Source organism: Pan paniscus, chromosome 6 (assembly GCF_029289425.2).
Source record: "Pan paniscus chromosome 6, NHGRI_mPanPan1-v2.0_pri, whole genome shotgun sequence".
Taxonomy (NCBI): Eukaryota; Metazoa; Chordata; class Mammalia; order Primates; family Hominidae; genus Pan; species Pan paniscus.
This window is the reverse complement of record NC_073255.2, coordinates 189,820,890-189,839,831: the sequence shown is the minus strand read 5'-3', so window position 1 is coordinate 189,839,831 and position 18,942 is coordinate 189,820,890. Positions and strand designations below refer to the sequence as shown.

General features: G+C 42.5%; 1 protein-coding gene across 1 annotated transcript in view; it reads right to left on the bottom strand.

Moving 5' to 3' along the window:
• ACTR3B (actin related protein 3B) overlaps window positions 1-18,942 on the bottom strand; it is a 980,748-nt gene that overhangs the window by 316,267 nt on the left and 645,539 nt on the right. The window lies entirely within an intron of this gene.

Genomic DNA, 18,942 nt, shown 5'->3' with positions numbered 1-18,942 from the left:
ATGCTGGCAGTTGTGCGAATCATGTTCAAAATGGCAGCCGCATCTTCCCTTCTCTCTATCAGCTACATGTACAGTAAGGAGCAGACAAGATGGCGCAGGTCACTGGGAGAGTTAATTTGCATAATAAGATTAGGGTGGGGCTGCCAGCCTTCCCCAATGTAAACGTCATAGCTGATTGAACCAATCTGTGAGCCCTGTATGAATCAGACACCACCTCCTCAAACCTGACTATAAAATCTGGGACATCCACCACCCTTAGGTCCTTTCTGCTGGGAGACCCCTCTCTCTATAGAAAGAGCTGTTTCTCTTTCTCTTCTCTTCTGCCTATTAACCTTCCACTCCTAAACTCCCCGTGTGTGTCCCTGTCCTAAATTTTTCTGCCACACGATGACAAACCCCAGGGTATATACCCCAGACAATGTAGCAGCTTCTCCAGCAGAGGGATCAGTACAGAATAGCCTGGGAAATGGCAGGTATACTGGACTTCAGGGGAGGAAATTATTCCGAAGGAGATAGCCTGAAAACACTCTATCATTTAAATGTTTTCCAATGAAAAGTACTTGTGATCAGCAGAATAATGGCCCCCAAAGATATCCAGGTTCGAATCCCCAGAACCTGTGAATACATCACCTCTCAAAGCAAACGGGACTTTGCAGCTGTGATTAAATTAAACATCTTGAGATAGGAAGACGATCCTGGATTTGCCGGAGAACAGGGCCCGGAGGCAGGGAAACTAAGGACTTCTGAGACCTAAATCAAATGGAAACACTTCAGCCATGACAGGAAAGCCTTTCATTTACATACACCCAGTATATGACTTTGTAACTTTACTTCATCCTCTTCATTATATACAGCATATACCAAGTAACCAATGGAAACCTCCAGAGGGTATTTAAATCCCAGAAAATTCTGTAACTGGTCCCTTGAGCCACTTGCTTGGGTCTGCTCCCACCCCATGGAGTGTGCTTTCACTTTCAATCAATCTCTGCTTTTGTTGCTTCATCCTTTCCTTGCTTTGTTGGTGCGTTTTGTCTAATTCTTTGTTTAAAGCACCTAAAGCCTGGTCACCCTCCACCGGTAATGGGCCCTATCAAATTACCTGGGTCCTTACAAGAGAAGAATCTGTCCCAGTTGTGTTAAGAGGAAAACATGATGCTGCAGAAGGGCCAGGAGGAAGCAATGTGGCTGACTTGGAAGAGGAAAGTAGGGGCCGTGTGGAAGGAATGTGCGCGGCATCTAGAAGTTGGAAAAGGCAAGGAAACAGCTTCTCCCTAGAGCCCCAGAAGGAGCCTTCCCTGCAGATGCTTTAACTTTAACCCCGTGAGACCCACTTGGGACTGATACGGCTCTGACGAGTGGAGGAACACCAGGGCTCTTATCTCATGCTGAATTAGATAAGATAACACAGACACATGTGGAGTGGTTTTAAGGAGCGGAGAGTTTAATAAGCAAGAAAGAAGGGAGAAGAAAGAAGGAAGAAGCTCCCCTGTACAGAGACAGAGGGAGGGGTGTTGTACCCGAGCGAGTTAGAAAAACGCCACACACTTTGAGACGAATTAAGAGTCTTTTATTAGCCGGTGACTGAGACATGGCTAACGCTCAAAATTCTCTCAGCCCCGAGGAAGGGGCTTGATTAACTTTTATACCTTGGTTTAGGAGGGGGGGGGGTCTAGTTAAAACAATTTTACAGAAGTAAAGTAGTCAAAAAGTTAAAAGGATAAATGGTTACAGGAAAGTAAACAGTTCCAGGTGCAGGGGCTTTAAGACTATTACAAGGTGATAGACCCGGGGCTTTGGGTGTTATCAATCAGACGAATTCCTGGGAACTGCGGATATAGCTTGCCACAGTATCTTATCAGTTAATTGCATTCTTGGATGTGCTGGGAGTCAGCTTGCACAAGTTAAGTCCTTGAGGAAGGGGCTGCCAGTGAAAGAGCCAAGATGGAGTCTGTCAGGCTCTCCTAGCTAAGGGAGAGTCAATTCAGGTGGAACCATGGCTAGGTGATTAAAGGAAAAGGGAGAGTCTAAAAACAGAGTTAGTAAAAACCAGGTTGGGCATTACAGGGGGGGGCTCCAAAGTGGAAAGAGGAGACCCCATGTGCCACACCATGGAAAAGTGGCTGCTTATATGAGTAGGCTGAAGGAGGTGCTGTCTGATTTGCATAGTGCTCAGGGGATTGGTTTGACCAGGTATGTAATTCATGTAGCCTGCAAAAAAACTGGCCTACCCTAGCCTTTTAATATGCAAATACAGGGCACGATGATGTTCTATACATATAGGGATATGTGGGGGCGGCCCTGTTGCCAGGCACATGTTGGGGCAAGTGCAAGAAGACTATGACAATGACAATGGTGGACAGAGTTTCTAATGGCTTGCATTTGCATATTAAAGGTGGCCAGCCTGGGTTGACCCAGTTTCTAATGGCTTGCATTTGAATATCAAAGGTTGCCAGCCGGGGTCTAAGAGCCAGGGCTTTTCTGCTAGACAAGAAGCAGCGTTTCTGGAGCTGCTTTAAAAGAGACAAAAACTTTCCAAGGACCCCGTTTCCTCTCTATCTGCCTAAAATAATTGTTTTTTTTTCTTTTTTTTTTTTTTTTTGAGACGGAGTCTCGCTCTGTGGCCCAGGCTGGAGTGCAGTGGCGCGATCTCGGCTCACTGCAAGCTCCGCCTCCCGGGTTCACACCATTCTCCTGCCTCAGCCTCCCAAGTAGCTGGGACTACAGGCGCCCACCACCACACCCGGCTAATTTTTTTGTATTTTTAGTAGAGATGGGGTTTCACTGTGTTAGCCAGGATGGTCTCGATCTCCTGACCTCGTGATCTGCCCACCTTGGCCTCCCAAAGTGCTGGGATTACAGGCATGAGCCACCACACCCAGCCAATAATTTCTTAATAACTCCTACCACAGGACTTTTGCACTCCAGAACTGTAAGATGATGAATTTGTATGGTTTCAAGCCATTCAGTAGGTGATAACTTGCTACAGTGATAATAGAAAATGAATTCAGCATCTTTCCCAAAAAGTGACTAAGAAGCAGCAGCAAAGAGCGTGGACGTCCCTGTTGACCGTGTAAACTATAAGGTCTCAACCAATGTAGGAAATTTATTTTGCCAAAGTTAAGAACATACCTATGATGGCCTCAGGAAGTCCTGATGACATGTACCCAAGGTGACTGGGGTACAGCTTGCTTTTATACATTTTAGCGAGACATGAGATTTCGATCAATACATGTAAGACTTACATTGGTTCGACCTGGAAGGGTGGGACAACTTGAAGCAGAGGTGGGGGTGGGAGATGGAGGGGGGCTTCCAGGTCCCAGGTAGATTTAAACATATTCTGATTGGCAATTGGTTGAAAGAGTTATTATCTATAGGAAAGAATGTTTGGGTTATGATAAGGGGTTGTGGAGACCTGGGTTTTATTATGCAGATGAAGCCTCCAAGTAGGGGCTTTAGGGAGAATAGATAGTAAATGTTTCTTATCAGACTTAAGGTCTGTGTTGATGCTAAGGCTGTAGGGGAATAGTGAGGCATGTCCAATCCCCACTTCCCATCATGGCCTGAACCAGTCTTTCAGGTTAAATTTTAGGGTGTCTTGGATGAGGAGGGAGTCCATTCAGATGGTTGGGGGCCCCTCAAATTTTATTTTTGCTCTGAGCAGCAACCCTCTGAGCTCTGCTCTTCAGCAAAGGTGCTTCTTCCTGATGCATCTGCTCTCTGCCCCTTAGGATTAAAACAAAACAAAACAAAAAACAAAAAACAGCACAGGCTTTTCCATTCTATCCAGAAGGCACGGTTGTTCTGCTCACCACCCAATAGGAATAAAAGGTCCTCTGTGATTCATGAAAGGGATAGTTTTGTGGCCTAGACCAGAGAAAGAAAGAAAATTAAACTTGCTCCCCTCAGGGTGAGGGCCTCTACCTCTTCCTCTGGCTCAATTTCTTTCCTTCCAGTTGGTATCCCCTGCTCTATTTACAGTTATCCAAGGGGTTAGACACAATGCCCTGGCAGAAATCATGCCACCCTGGCCCTGACTTTTCAGCCTGTAAATCTGACCTGTGTTGCTTCCCTTTCCTCTTCTGACTTTAAAGAGTCATGTCACCCTCTAGCACATAAGACTACCATCTTGTAGGACAATCATTCAACAGATTTGCATTAATTATCTATTGCTGCATAACAAATCACCCCAAAACTTAGATTTAAAGCAGTAAACATGTATTTTCTTACAGTTTCTGGAGGTTAAAAATCCAGGAGCAGTTTATAGGAAAGTTGTAGCATGAACGCCATCATGAGGCAGAGGCTGCAGTTGTCTGAAGGCTGGACCGAGGTGGGAGAGTCCACTTCTAAGAGGCTCATTCATGTGCCTGGCAGGATAGCTCTAGTTATGGGCAGGAGGCTTTGGTTTCTTGCTGTGTAGACCTCTCTATAGTACTTCTAAAGGGTCATCACAACTTTGCAGCTGGATTCTGCCATAGTAATGAACTAAGAGGTAACCAAGCAGCAGCCATTATGCCTTTTGTGGCCTGACCTTGGAAATCACACAATGTCTTACTGGTTACACAGTCATCCCTCTTCCACGTGGGAAGGACTAGACGAGGCAATGGCTACCAGGGCATGAGCATGGTTGGAGATTATTTTGGAGCCTCATTACTTTTTCTACAATTTTAGGAAAAGAAAATAATAATGAAGCCAGGATTCAGTGGTTTATAAGATGCTCACGACTCTGCATATCATGTTGACTTGTTGCAAGGACTTCATTATCCATGACCCACAATGAGCCAGTCACACCAGCTTAGCTCTTCCCTTCTACCAGCAGTGTCATGACAATTTCCCCCCACCCAACCCTTCTCTTTGTGTGTGGATCACAGATTAGAATCCATTGATTAGGGCCATTCTTGATTAATTAACAGGTGAGGAGAGGAGGCATTGAAAGTCAGTGTTAGTGAAGAATGTCAATCATTGCTGAGAAAACTTCTCTAAGCCCCATGTTTCTTCTACTACTCAGAGGGATGGCACTGCCCCTTCAGACTTTCTGAGACATCAGAAGAGTTCTATGTGATTCACATGGAGCAGAGTTCAGCGTTGCAGTCAAATCAAAGGCCTACCACAAATTTGACTTAATGAATCACTTTGACTTTATCACTGAGTTTACTCATCTATTGAACAAGAGGAGAACAGGTCAGTGGTTCTTGAATTTGACTGATTATCTCATTCTTCTGTGCTAAAGTCAGATTGCCAAGCCATACCTTTGAACACTATGGGTCAGTTGGTATATGGTATATTTCCCAGAACCCATGTCTGATATAAGTTACTTCAGATGATCTGATGGTTTAGGCCCTAGCTCAGACTTTCTTGAGATGGCAGATCCTCTTACTATGGGGAAAGAGGTACTGTGAGATGTTTTTCCCCTTAAATGAATTTCTGTATCATTTGACATGGACTAAATCAAGAGTCCCCAACCCCTAGGCCACAGACCAGTTCATGGCCTGTTGGGAACCAAGCCACACAACAGGAGGTGAACTGCTCACATGAGGGATCTAGGCTGCATGCTCCTTATGAGAATTTAACTAATACCTGACGATCTGAGGTGGAACAGTTTCATCCCAAAACCATCCCCTCTACCCCCCTGCCCTATCTATGGAAAAATTGTCTTCCACAAAATTGGCCTCTGGTGCCAAAAATGTTGGGGACCGCTGGACTAAATAATCGGAAGATTGTGTTCTAGCTATAAATTTCTAAAATCTTATGCGTCTAGACAGAAAGAAAAGTTGTGTATGGTTTGCAAAATCTTATTACAGTAGATTTGGCATAGAACTGATTTATCCATAAGTTTGTAATGATTATCACTTTCCTCTGGAACAGTCATTCTAGAGCTCTAGTGTCAAGAAAAACCACCTAGGACACATGTTACAATGTGGATTCTTGGGCTCCACCTCCAGATGTTATATAATTCAATAGCTGGAGAACATGTTGGCTTGAAAGCTACGCGATACCAACACTGCACTTCCCAAAGTGTCTGCTGAGAAGGACAACACTCCCTCAAAAAACAAATTCACCTAAATTATACATTTAAAGTCATGTTAACTCCTGGTCACACCTGGGAGCACATGACTCTGTTTTCAGATTTCTGAATATGAGCCTAGAATTATCCTCCTAGACTAGGGTTTCCAAAACTTCCCTGATGATAAGAACAGGCTGGTGGTGCTTGTTAAATGCAATGCATAAAAACCAGATCTCTTCCTTGATTCAAATTTGGAATACCTAGGTTGTTTTGTAAACAAGTATTCTAGGCAGGTTTGGGAAATTCTGTTCTTGGAAGCTGTAGGTTGAGAAAATCTAGAGATAGTATATCCTCATCTTGTCCTTGTGTGGATGAGGCGAAGGAGGCCACCCACCTGGCCAAGTGTCACGGCTGGCTAATCTCCACTTGAACTGCATACTGTCTTAAAGGTTTTTTAATACTGGTCTTAAGAAGTGGTGTAAGCTTGTGTCAAGTTTAGTTGGTCTCACCAGAGAGGAATTAAAGTAATAAGATAATGAGAGTCAGGAAGGAAAAACTAATTAGCAAATTCATTTTATGCCCTGTCAAAATAAAAAAGGGAAAAAGGAAAGACAATAAAGACTCTTAAAAATTGTTTTTTAACCCCATGAACCAGAGAACTCCTGGAGTCCAGGAACTGACAGCTGCAGTAGGAATTAGAAGACAAATAAGCTATTCCAATTATAAATGGGAAACATGCTTTTTAACCACTGGCTACTTTATATTATTGTAAGGATTACCAATTCCAGTAATAATCACAGGAATACCAAATTTGGAGGAGATCCCTAATGAATTATAAATTATAATTTCTTATGACAGTAGAAACAGGCACTCTTTAGATAGTTCCATGGAGACCATATTACAGAAGAAGAAGATATTGAAAAATGTTTATGAAGACCAATAAGGAAATTCGCTTTCTTGATTCCAGACTGCTGGAGGGGCTTCCCGTTGAGAGGGTGCTAAAATGAAAGCCCCTACCCACTCTGGGTGGCTAAGAAGCTCCTGGGCTCTACCTTGCTACTGACATCAGGCAGTCAAAACAGAGTCCTAGGAGTGTAGAAAACAGTCCAGGCTCAGTAGGAGGGCGTACAGGCTTGAATTCTACAAACAGAAGAGTAATGCCTTTAGTGACTCCTTGATTTATGCTGAAGGCCCTAACGAGCTGGGGCCTGCTGAGGGTTCTCCACTCAGAATGGAGCATTAGACCCACAGAAGGGAGGACTCTACACCTCCAGCCCTTTCCACCTCCTCTCCATTTTCTCACTTGCTCTTCCCCAGGAAAGAAAGAGTGAATGTCATTGGCTGGGTCTTGACAGTTATTGGTCCATACTTTAAAAATAGGTGCTGTCTCTGCATTCTAAGTTGGTGCTGAAGCACAGAGCACTCTGCTACAGGTATACTCTTTCTGTTTCTGTTGTCTGACTTCAGGTGGGTGGGGATCCCTCACTTAGTCTCTCTGTAGGGTAAGGAAATGAGGAATGCCCTGCTTTGACAACCTTTCAACTCTGTTTTCCTCCTTTCTGCCTATCTTCAAATGTACTAGAGAGTTTGAATTTTTTTCCATCTACCCAACTCAGAAAATGGACTTCAATTCATTAACCTGGGTTCTCTCTTACCAATTATTATAAGCTATCCTAGTCTGTTTTGTGCTGTTATAAAGGAATACCTGGGCCTAGGTAGTTTCTAAAGAGAAAAGGTTTATTTGCCAGGATTCTGATAGATGAAAAGTTTGAGACTGGACATCAGTATCTGGTGAGGGCCTCAGGCTGCTTCCACTCATGGCAGAGCCTGTGTGTAGAGATCACACCGCCAGAAAGTGAGCAAGATGGGGAGATGCCAGGCTCTTTTTAACAATCATCTCTCTCTGGAACTAAAAAGGTAGGAACTCACTTGCCCCCAAGGGAGGGCATTCATCTATTCATGGGGGATCCACATCCATGACCCAATACCTCCCATTAGGCCACACCCCCACATTAGGGTCAAATTTCAAAATGAAGTTCAGAGGGAGAAACCATCCAAACCATAGCCCAAGCCTATATTTGAAGGACTGCAGGGTTCTTCTTAGTGGTTCTGTCACCATGACTAATACAATTTAGGTATATTCTCCAATGCTCAGAACCCTGAAGAGCAGAAAAATAGAGTACTACCTTGAGTCTTTAAGAAGTTGCATCCAAAGGTTGTGGGTGATTTTGAGTTCTGTGGACAAATTCCCTTGTTTTTTGTTTGTTTGTTTGTTTGTTTTTTGTTTCATTGAGACAGAGTTTCACTCTTGCTGCCCAGGCTGGAGTGCAATGACACGATCTCGGTTCACCGCAACCTCCACCTCTCAGGTTCAAGCAATTCTTCTGCCTCAGCCTCTGAAGTAGTTGGGATTACAGGCATGTGCCACCACGCCCAGCTAATTTTGTATTTTTAGTAGAGATGGGGTTTCTCCATGTTGGTCAGGCTGGTCTCAAACTCCTGACCTCAGGTGATCTTCCCACCTCAGCCTCCCAAAGTGCTGGGATTACAGGCGTGAGCCACCGTGCCTGGCCTAATTCCCTTGGTTAAGCTTGACATTACTCCCTACTGGTTATGTGACCTTGAACACATGATTTACCTTACTTGCCTTCAATTTCCTCATCTGTAAATTAGAGAAAATAATAGTAGGTAACTCAAAACACTTCTGTGAAGATTAAAATGAGTTAATACATGTAAAGCATGATGTGTAAAATGTCTAGCACAAAGCAAAGAATAAGTATCAGTCTTTACTACTGTTCTATTATTATTATTATTATATCATGGAAAGAATTCATCACATTAAGAATCAATGTTCAGGTTGATGGTGTATGTCTCTGAGGACTTTGAAGGCATGACATAGACAAGTTAAATGTGTTCGGCATTAAGCTCGATGTTAATCAACAACCACAAAAGCTGATCTGTTCTTACATGTTGCCCATAGAAGTACATCATCCAGACTGAAGAGTTCATCATCCTGGACTCCTCTCATTAGGCTGAAGTGTGTCTGTGGCAATGCCCTCTCTGTGAGGGCAAAAAATTAACGAGCGTTAGCAAATGAGAGCACAATCAAAGGACAGTAACCACGATGCTAAACATGGGAAAACAACACAAAGAGGGCTTAGAAATTCTGGAAAATTTTAACCTAGAGAAAAGAGCAGAGCAATGGCAGATGGTGCAAAGTCATAGTAGGATGGCCTTGGGAAAAGATCATTCACCTGTGCTGTCGTGCGGACGTCTACTTGTGTCTCTCGCCCTGGCATGCTGTGTGACTGAGCATACCTTGTTGCGCCCAGCTGATCTGCATTTTTCTCATCACATAAGAAGGCTTCACTTCTTCCAGCTTTAATATTGCAGGATGTTGAAGATAGGCTATCTTTGGATCCCACATCCTACCATTTACCTACCTCATTCTCTTCTCCCCTTTAGATCTCTGACTGCTGAAGTATAAATACAAACAACGGAGTCAAATTGGAAATAGGATAACAGCTGTTTTGATGGCAAAGTAGTGTGGAGAACAAAGCTTGGGACTGAGATTGAAACAAAAAGAAGTGACAACTTCTTTGCTCCTTGAATTGAAGCCAGGGTCACAGAACAGAGCTGGCCTATCTGCAGGCTGACCATTTGACCTGGGAGATCCCAAGCCCCAAGGGAGGGACCAAGAAGTTGAAATGAAGGCACTCACAATCTCCCCTTCTTAACAGACTGTGTCTCATAAGAGGGAAAACAGTCTTCTTCCATTCCCTGAAACATTATGCTCTCATTTTTCTGAGTGCTTTTGCTGGGAACGTTTGACGTCATGGTGTTTCAACTTTTATTTCTGAAGTTAAGCACTGTACTTACCAAAGACACCATCGTTGCTTTGTTAACTTCTTGATTATTTCTTGTACACAGTGGCATCAATATTGCTCAGACCCAGTGCATTCATTACACAAATTTTACTCATGGGTGCAGTGAAGTGTGAAGGATAGTTGGAAGGAAATGATAACCAACCAGTCTTTTTCTCTGGAACAAGAAGAATAACCAAATGCATTATTAAAATTTAAGTAGATACCTTTTTCTCTTCCACTTTCTTTATAGAAGCACTTCCTAATAGTTAAAATTCTTCAGCCCAAGACAATGTATTATGGTGCAGTGAAAGAAATAAAAGTCCTGAAATGAGAACCGAAGAATTATTGGTTGTCTACTTACACTAGGTATTTTAATACAAGCTCTCCATTAAACCTCCCAATAATCTCATAATGTAAATAGTATTTGCCACCTTTACAAACAAGAGAACTGCAGTTTTCTTATGGCCAGTAAATCAAAGAGCGGCATTTGAACTGGGGTTCTCCAAAACCCATACCCTATTTCACCACTGTTTCCCTGATTGCATCAGTACATATTTCACCACTCTCAGCACAGACATGAAAGAAAAGTTGCAACTCAGGAAAAGAGTCTCTATGCCGCACCAGAATATCTCAAAACACATGTGAAAAACCCTGCTTAGAAAGCATATCTGAAATATAACGTAACACTGCACCCTCCTCATTGGCAGAGCCCAAAAGGTAGCTGATTTGCATTTCCCTCCCCAGCACTTCAGGTTGTGCCCCAGCACCTTGCCAGTCCTCCAGAAAGAGTTTGAAAGGTAATTTTTCAGACTGCCTCAGTCCTAGCAAATGTCAGTGTGAGCGCTGTTCTGCTCACCATAGTTTCCTGAGACTAGCCAAAACAAATCAACTTGCTGGAGGGAAAATGCAGTCTGGAGATCCTTGTGTAGAACTACAAATGAGTTATCTCTATCATATTATGGGGCACAATTATACGATACATTCAGAAAACCTACATAGCTGGTATACTATAAATAAAAGTAATCATGACATGACAAACAGGCCAATTCCTAAGTCTTTATGGTGTGCTCACCATTTCTCCAGGTTGTTTTACCATCAACATGACAGTTATGGGAGAATCACGTAGCTCAGCCACTGCACTGGAGATGATCATTCACTTGGGTATGCAGAGGGGATTTGTACCCATTTGGAAACAAGCCAGTGTGAACAGCCTTGGAGTGTGTCCACGCCATGCATGGTGAACTCTTCTTATGAAGTCCTGTGTCTGTCCATGATCCAAACATGTGTTTAAGAGGGCTTTGCTATCTTCCTCACTCCACATCTGTGTATGCTCCCACTTTACAGTGTAATAAACGGCAAGAAATTCTGGGCCTGAGAGAGAATTAAAGAGACAGTACCAGCGACTTCCTTCCAAATTCTACAGACTTAGTCTTTCCTGCCATTTCCATTGCTCATGAAGATTTAGGGTCATTTCCCAAGAGAGTGATTTTCATCCCTACTCCTCTCTGCCTCCATTATTAAGTGGCATGCCCTTTTCCCTTCATAATCAGAAACAATCACCCAACCAACAAACTCTTTAACTCCCTGTTTCGTTTGCTCAGAAATATGAGAATTCCCAAATCCCCAAATATCAATCTCAGCCTCCAAATTAAAGAAATTATTCTTTTGTCTTTTGTTAAAACGTTTCTCCCTTAGGTTCTAAAACCTCTAATTCAGCTAAGTCCATAGTTAGTGGAAAAGGAAATAAAGACTAGGTGCATGTGGGTCTTTAGATATAACTGTCAGGACCCACCCTTAACATTCGCTATTTTGTTCCTAGACCAATGTATTCTGGCTGTGATAGAAAAATAACTATGGATTATTCACCATTTCACTGTATCCGACTTTACATGACTTGCTGTTTTTTTTTTTTTGAGACAGTTTCACTCTTTTTGCCCAGGCTGGAGTGCAATGGTGCTATTTCAGCTCATTGCAATCTCTGCTTCCTGGGTTGAAGTGATTCTCCTGCCTCAGCCTACCGAGTAGCTAGGATTGCAGGCACACGCCACCATGACCTTCTAATTTTGTATTTTTAGTAGAGACAGGGTTTCACCATCTTAGCCAGGCCGGGGTCCAACTCTTGACCTCAGGTGATCTGCTGGCCTCAGCCTCCCGAAGTGCTGGGATTACAGGCATAAGCCACTGCGCCTGGCCTTATGTGACATTCTAGATATTTAAGAGTCATTCTATTCTGTAAGGTTAACAGTTTCTGGATGCTAAGCTGTTGAATAAGATCAGGGAATCCCATGAGCATCTGCTCATGGCCTCACATTTTTTTGCCACAAATAAAATTTATTGACAAAAACCAAAACAGTCTGCAAATTTCTTGACAAAAACCAAAACAGTCTGGGACCTGACATCAGGTCCACGAATGATGGTGAAGGCATAAGAGGACACAGTCTTCCCCCCACCCAGTTCTTTGGAGATTTACAACGGCACAGCAGCCCATGGCTGTTATCAGCGTGCTGTGCAGAGCCATATCAAAACTTGGCTTCATTTTGTCTTTTCCAGTCCACATCCATGAATAATTTCTTACAGATGTGCAGGCACAGGTGCTTGTTGAGGGAGGAGCAACAGTGCATCAGGACCAGCCACTCTGTTTATGAGAGAGGTATTCTCACAAATTGCCTGAAACTTTAGATTCTACTCCCAAAGTTGCCACATACCATTTCTGTTTGATCAACGAGAGCTGTTGGGCAAACTCAACATCTGGAAGGCTCAGATGTCACTGAGTTCTTTCTGGTGTTCACAGTCAGCTTAGTGGCAAGCTAAGCTATTTCTCCAAAGAAGAATGTTATTTGCCAAAGAAGGGATAGATTTGCTCCATATACCTAGGCTCTTGCTACAGGCTCCACGCAGCGTCCTGCTATGTCTCTGACACATTAAATGCCGTTGGATGTGCTGCCGTAGTGGCTGGAGAAAAAATTTTTGCACTGCAGCCATGCAACAATCAATCATGCAGGTAATTGCATGACTTTCCCCTGCTCTGGGCTCTACTCAAAGCTAATAGCTTTCCCAGTTACCTATCAAAGTGCTTTGATGAACACATTATAATTTCACAAATATTGTCCTTTTTTACTTATGGGGAAAGGAGGCAAATGATATTACAGTTCCTCATCCTCAACTTTTTTTTTTTTTTTTATACAGAGTCTCGCACTGTCGCCCAGGCTGGACTACAGTGGCGTGATCTCAGTTCACTGCAACCTCCTCCTCCCAGATTCAAGAAATTCTCCTGCTTCAACCTCCCCAGTTGCTGGGATTACAGGCTCTCACCACAAAACCCAGCTAATTTGGGTATTTTTAGTAGAGATGGGGTTTCGCCATGTTGGCCAGGCTGGTCTTGAACTCCTGACCTCAGGTCATCTGCCCACCTTGGCCTCCCAAAGTGCTGGGATTACAGGCGTGAGCCACCACACCGGGCCCATCCTCAACTTTTAGAGATGATCCCAGCAAGCACCACAGCAGGAGACCTTTAAAAACTTTACGAGTGTGCACACCCTGTATGTTCCTAAAAGTAATATTCGACCCTGTAAATACATAAGGACACATTGTTTCAGAAAAATAATCTATATTTCTAGAGCCATCCAGTTGATGAACTATGAGAATGTAAGTTTTCATTACATATTCCTGAATTAACAAAACATAGGATCAACACATTAATATATGATATATTAAGGACTCAGGAACTTATCATACAAGTGAAAAATAAAGCACTTAAATAGTCTTCTGAAATTACCTTCTGTTTCTCCACTGTACCAAGGCATTGCCCTTAAAGAAACCCCTGCCCCAGTTTGATGTTTATTTATTTCATTTCTTCATACAGAATGCTCTTTTTTCATGTTGATTAAATGTTACATATAGTTTGTATTTATCACGTGTACTTTTTTGTAACATATCTTTTCACTCCTTATGAGACCCATCCATGCTGTGTAGAGGCTCCAGTTCATTTGTTTTACTGCTGTATGGAATTCTATTGTATTAAGCACCATGCTTGTTTATCCATCCTTCTTCCACTGGACTGTAAAGTGGTGGATTCCATTGTGGGGCCATTGCTAGCAAACACTCTTGTACATGTCCTCTTGATCACAAATATGAGAGTCTCAGAGTAACTTTCTAGTAGTGGAATTTCGGGGTCCTTGCTTTATGGAGCTTCTCCTTCACCATATATTGCTATATGTTTTTCTGGAGTCCTTCCTTTCTGAGGTTTCATCTTCCTGAGTCACATAGTCCCTTGAGACGATCATTGAGCTCCAGGTCTCTAAGATTTTTGATGGATCCCACCCATCCCATCCCCAACCATAGGCCAGAAATAGAGTTGATTTATGTCTTTTCCAGTCTGGCTCTCAGTCCTTCTTTGTTTTTGTCACATGGGCATTTTCTTTATCAAAAGTTTGACTATGGTCTGGCGCAGTGGCTCATGCCTGTAATCCCAGTACTTAAGGAGGCGGAGTTGGGAAGGTAATTGAGCCCCAGAGTTTAAGATCTGCCTGGGCAATATAGCAAGATGCTGTTCTCCACTAAAAGGAAAAAAAAAAGACCAAAAGAAAGTTCAACTAGGTATTTTTTGAGAAAGTATCTGATAAATTGTAACCAGTATTTCTCAATGGTAAGTGATTTTCATATTGTTATTCTACCCTATTCCCAGAACAAAGCTGAGCTCTCATGTTGCATACCCAGACCTTGTATGCTCTTCCGTGACTTCAATTACAAGTCAACGCCTTCATCACCAAGAACAGATTTCCCAAATGGCCCTCTTAACCCCATAAATCACAACCAGGTAAGGGATCATCAATCCTGTTTTTAAATTTATCACTGAAGAAAGACACCCACTTCCCTCCCTCCTTTTCTTATGATTAGCCTCCCAACAGTGTTTAATAGGAACAAGTATACGTTCAAAACTTGTGGTTATAGACCAGAAGGCACAACTAGCAGTTAGAAAGTAACACGCCATATCCTGTCTCCCTGACAATTTAGAGAAGGAGAATAATAAGCATGAGGTATTACACAAGGTTTCATAGACGAGGTAAGATTAGAACTGAACTTACAGAATTTGAAGATTGAGGATAGATCCTAAAAAATGGCCACCAGCTTTCAAAAGCCTCAGCCTTTCCTGAGTACAGCACTATCCCTAGGCCAGTCATGTAGAAGAGAAAGAAACAGAAAGAAACCCTACAAATTTTGAGATCGTATGGTTCACCCTAGCAAGTGTACTTGGGTATTTTTATAGGGGAAATGGATAGGGATTGCACTCTTCGTTCATTATATGGCTAGTGTATTCCACTCCTTATTGTCTTGTGCCAACTGCACATTTTACTGCTGTGTAGCTTCAGGGCTTAATGGATGCTGCCTGACTCACCCATCATCTTCATTTCTTCCATCCCAAGGTTTGTTAACACTGTCCAAAGACTCAAAGAACCACAGAGTGGCAGCAGTGTCAGTCCTGTACCATTTCCAGTGCACATTCTCTCCCTCTTTGTCACACACACACACACACACACACATACACACACGGGGTTTTAAAACCACCATATCTATAAGCTAACCAAAGGCACAATGTCTATTTAGCCAGAAAGTTACTTCTTTAATCGTATACATTTTTTTCTTTGAGACAGAGTCTCACTCTGTTGCTCAGGCTAGAGTGCAGTGGCCTGATCCCAGCTCACTGCAACCTCCACCTCCCAGGTTCAAGCAATTCTCCTGCCTCAGCCTCCTGAGTGGCTGGGATTACAGGTGCGTGCCACCAAACCTGGCTAATTTTTTGTATTTTCAGTAGAGATGGGGTTTCACCATGTTGGCCAGGCTGGTCTTGAACTCTTGACCTGAAGTGATCCACTCGCCTCAGCCTCCCAAAGTGCTTGGATTACAGGCATGAGCCACTGTGCCTGACCATCATACAGATTCTTTATTTGTAGATCTCAAACTCTCAAACATCTGCCACAGTCTTCTCTCAGGATGCCTGAATGAAAACTAGCGGACAGTGATTTAAACTTCAGAATTTTAGGCCAAGCCTGAAGAAAAAGTCTTTACTGAATACTTAGGTAACATCCAAGAATCTGGATTTTAAAAATTTAGATGTGATGGTCTTTTAGTATGTCCATTGGCTGGACTACAGACCTCGGTTACTCAATCAAGTACCAATCTAGGTGTTGCTGTGAAGATATTCACTGATGAGATTAAAGTCCATAATCAGTTGATTTTAAGCAAGGGAAATTATTCTAAATAAACTGGTTGGACCTGATGCAACAAATCCATACAGCTGATAATTTTCTGTAGAAGAAGAAATTCACCCCATAAACAGTAGCTCCAGCCCATGCATGGGAGCTCCTGTTGGGCCACCCTATGGAGTTGGAGTTGCCTAGACAGCCCCACAGTCATGAAAGCCAATTCACTGCAATAAGGCTCTTCATATATGTCTCCTGTTGGTTTTTTTTCTCTAGTAAAATCCTAATACAGCTTTTAGTACTGGGGTTGGTGCTAGAGGAAGGTTATCTTAAGCATGAGTTTTCTAAAAATCTCGTGCTTAGGATAATCTGGTTCCAGATATTCTGGGATTGGTTCTCTAATCTGATTAGAGTTAAAGGCAATAATGGCTACATCCAGTGTGGAAGAGGGCACTGGTAGCTCATAGCTGGATGCCAAAATATCACATTGGATACTCGTAATCAAATACTTACAAAAGACAAGTTTCTGGGTAAGCAGGTATTTGCTACCTTAGAATATTTTAGTCAAACTAAGGGGTAGGTAGGGCCAGATGGTTGCTCCCACCTGCACTGAAAAAGTGAAGAAAGAAAAGGATGAACTTTGGGATTTGAACTTCCTGATGATGTCATGTATGGAAAACCTGATCTGTATCTTGCCTAAAGAAACCTGTATCTCCTAGAGCTACGGAGCCCAGATTTCTGAAAATCATACTGAAACTCTCATTCTGGGAGTGGCTGAATTACAATATAAATTGAATTCTCAGCCTCACGGAACATCTTCTGTTCAAGTGAGAGCATTGATTGGGAAGAAACTGGATCCTGAATATTGCAATGGTACCAATGGGCAGATCCTGATGAAGTGGCAGCATGGAGCCCCTAAATTCTGCTGAGCCTTCTTTGCCAATAGAAGCAGCCCTTCCACCCCTGTCGGGGAATGTCAAACCTTCTGTGCTGAGGAAAGTGCAATGGCCTCCTCTGTGGTAGTTGCCTTGCAAAGCTCTGCTAATTCTCCTCAGAGCCTATCCCACCACCTTTTTTGCTTCTATATCCATAACTAGACTGAAGTCCCAGCCTCAAAAGGTGAGGTACAAAGTGACACATGAGACAGGGTACTGTGCTCCAAAAGAACTAAATGACTTTTCCAATTTATACAAACAGAAATCCCAGGAATGTGTATGGGGATGGATATTAAGAGCATGGGATAGTGAAGCAAGAAACACCAAGTAGAATGAAGTCAAATCTCTTGATATGTGCCCTAGCAAGCAGCAATTCTGGACTTAACGTTGTAGCTGAAGGGGTGAGAAGGAGCTCTGGCCATTTGTTTGGCTGATGGGTTGGCTGGTTGGCTGAAATGTGGACCCAAAGGTAGCTCAACTAGATGAAGTTGAAATGCCACAACGGCTTTGGTATGCTGTACAGGAAGGGGCCCAAATGCTTAGGGAGATTGTAATGTTAGAATAGACTTCCCCCAAAACTCTGTGTTCTCTTCTGGAGAAAGGGTGAGCTTGTATTTGTTCTAAGCAGGATAGCTGTGTCATGCTGGGTGGAAATACGACTTTGTTATTGACTTTTCAGTTAGAGATGACGTATGGTCTGAGGAGTTATGTCTGGTGTTGAGTTCACGGGGGTGCACTGCGATGGGCTAATGATACCTATGTAACTTAGCTACAATCCCCAGCCTTTCACTAAAACACCCATCTGTGAAGATATTTTGGCTACATGATTGTAGCTTGTATTTATGACTACCTTCTCCCATAATAAGAAATGTAAGAAACTAAAAAAAAAAAAATTTCAAAACACTTTTGTATTCATCATCACAATAATTCCATTGTTTAGATAAATCGTGAGTGATCATGCTCAAATGACAGGCAAGTAAACGGGAAGGAGAAATTAGTTTTTCAGAACCACAGAGACCCAGAAATAAAGCAATAAATATATCCGTCTGTATTATTTTGTTCATTCTGCTTGTCAGCAACTTTAACTAAACTTGAGGCAAACACATCGTTCTTTTTCCCCTTATGACCCTTCCTCAAGCCCCCAAATCTCACTACAGTGGGTAGTTTGTCTTGACATTGACTATCCTTCCAGAAATATTTTTGTATAATTATAACCTTTACTCTTCCTGTCAGCTATAAAATCAGATGACTGTCATTCTTAACATTTAATCTCATCAATTTTGACATTCTCTGAGAATTGGATTTCTGTAAATGCCTGGTGACACAATAGCATTAGATGGAGAAAATTTATGTAACCAAGGAACCAAGCCTGAGATCATCTTGAAACTGACATTGCTGAAGATAAAAATAAAAACTGCCTGTTGATTAAAAAGTAGAATTAAAAGAAAGTCCCCCGAAAGCAGGAGAGTAAAACCGAAAATGGGAGATGATTTGGAGAGGCGTTTTCACCTAATTCTAACTTGGGGAAACAGATTGATGCAGGAAATCAGGAGATAACAGTAGGCCATTTAAGGGATAATGTACATATTAATATGGGATCCAGTAAAGAGGAGGAAATTCAAAGTTCCAGCTGCTGCTCTTCCAATAGAAGAGACAGACCAGCCTGACAGCTCGTCAGCTCCATTACCTGTGTCCGAGAAAGTTGAGCAATTGAATTTTTTCCTGCATGTATACGTGTACTTCCATCCATAATAAATAGCAGGTACCATATTTCTCTTTCCACTAAAATCAAGTCAAAAACTGGATGAATATATCTGTAATAATAACTTTCAGGCACTGAACCTTGACAGTATAAAAATATGAACCATAAAAAAAGAAAAAAAAATGAGATAACCCTGCTCATAACCCCAGATTACAGCCTGAAGCAGTTTCAGGTCCCA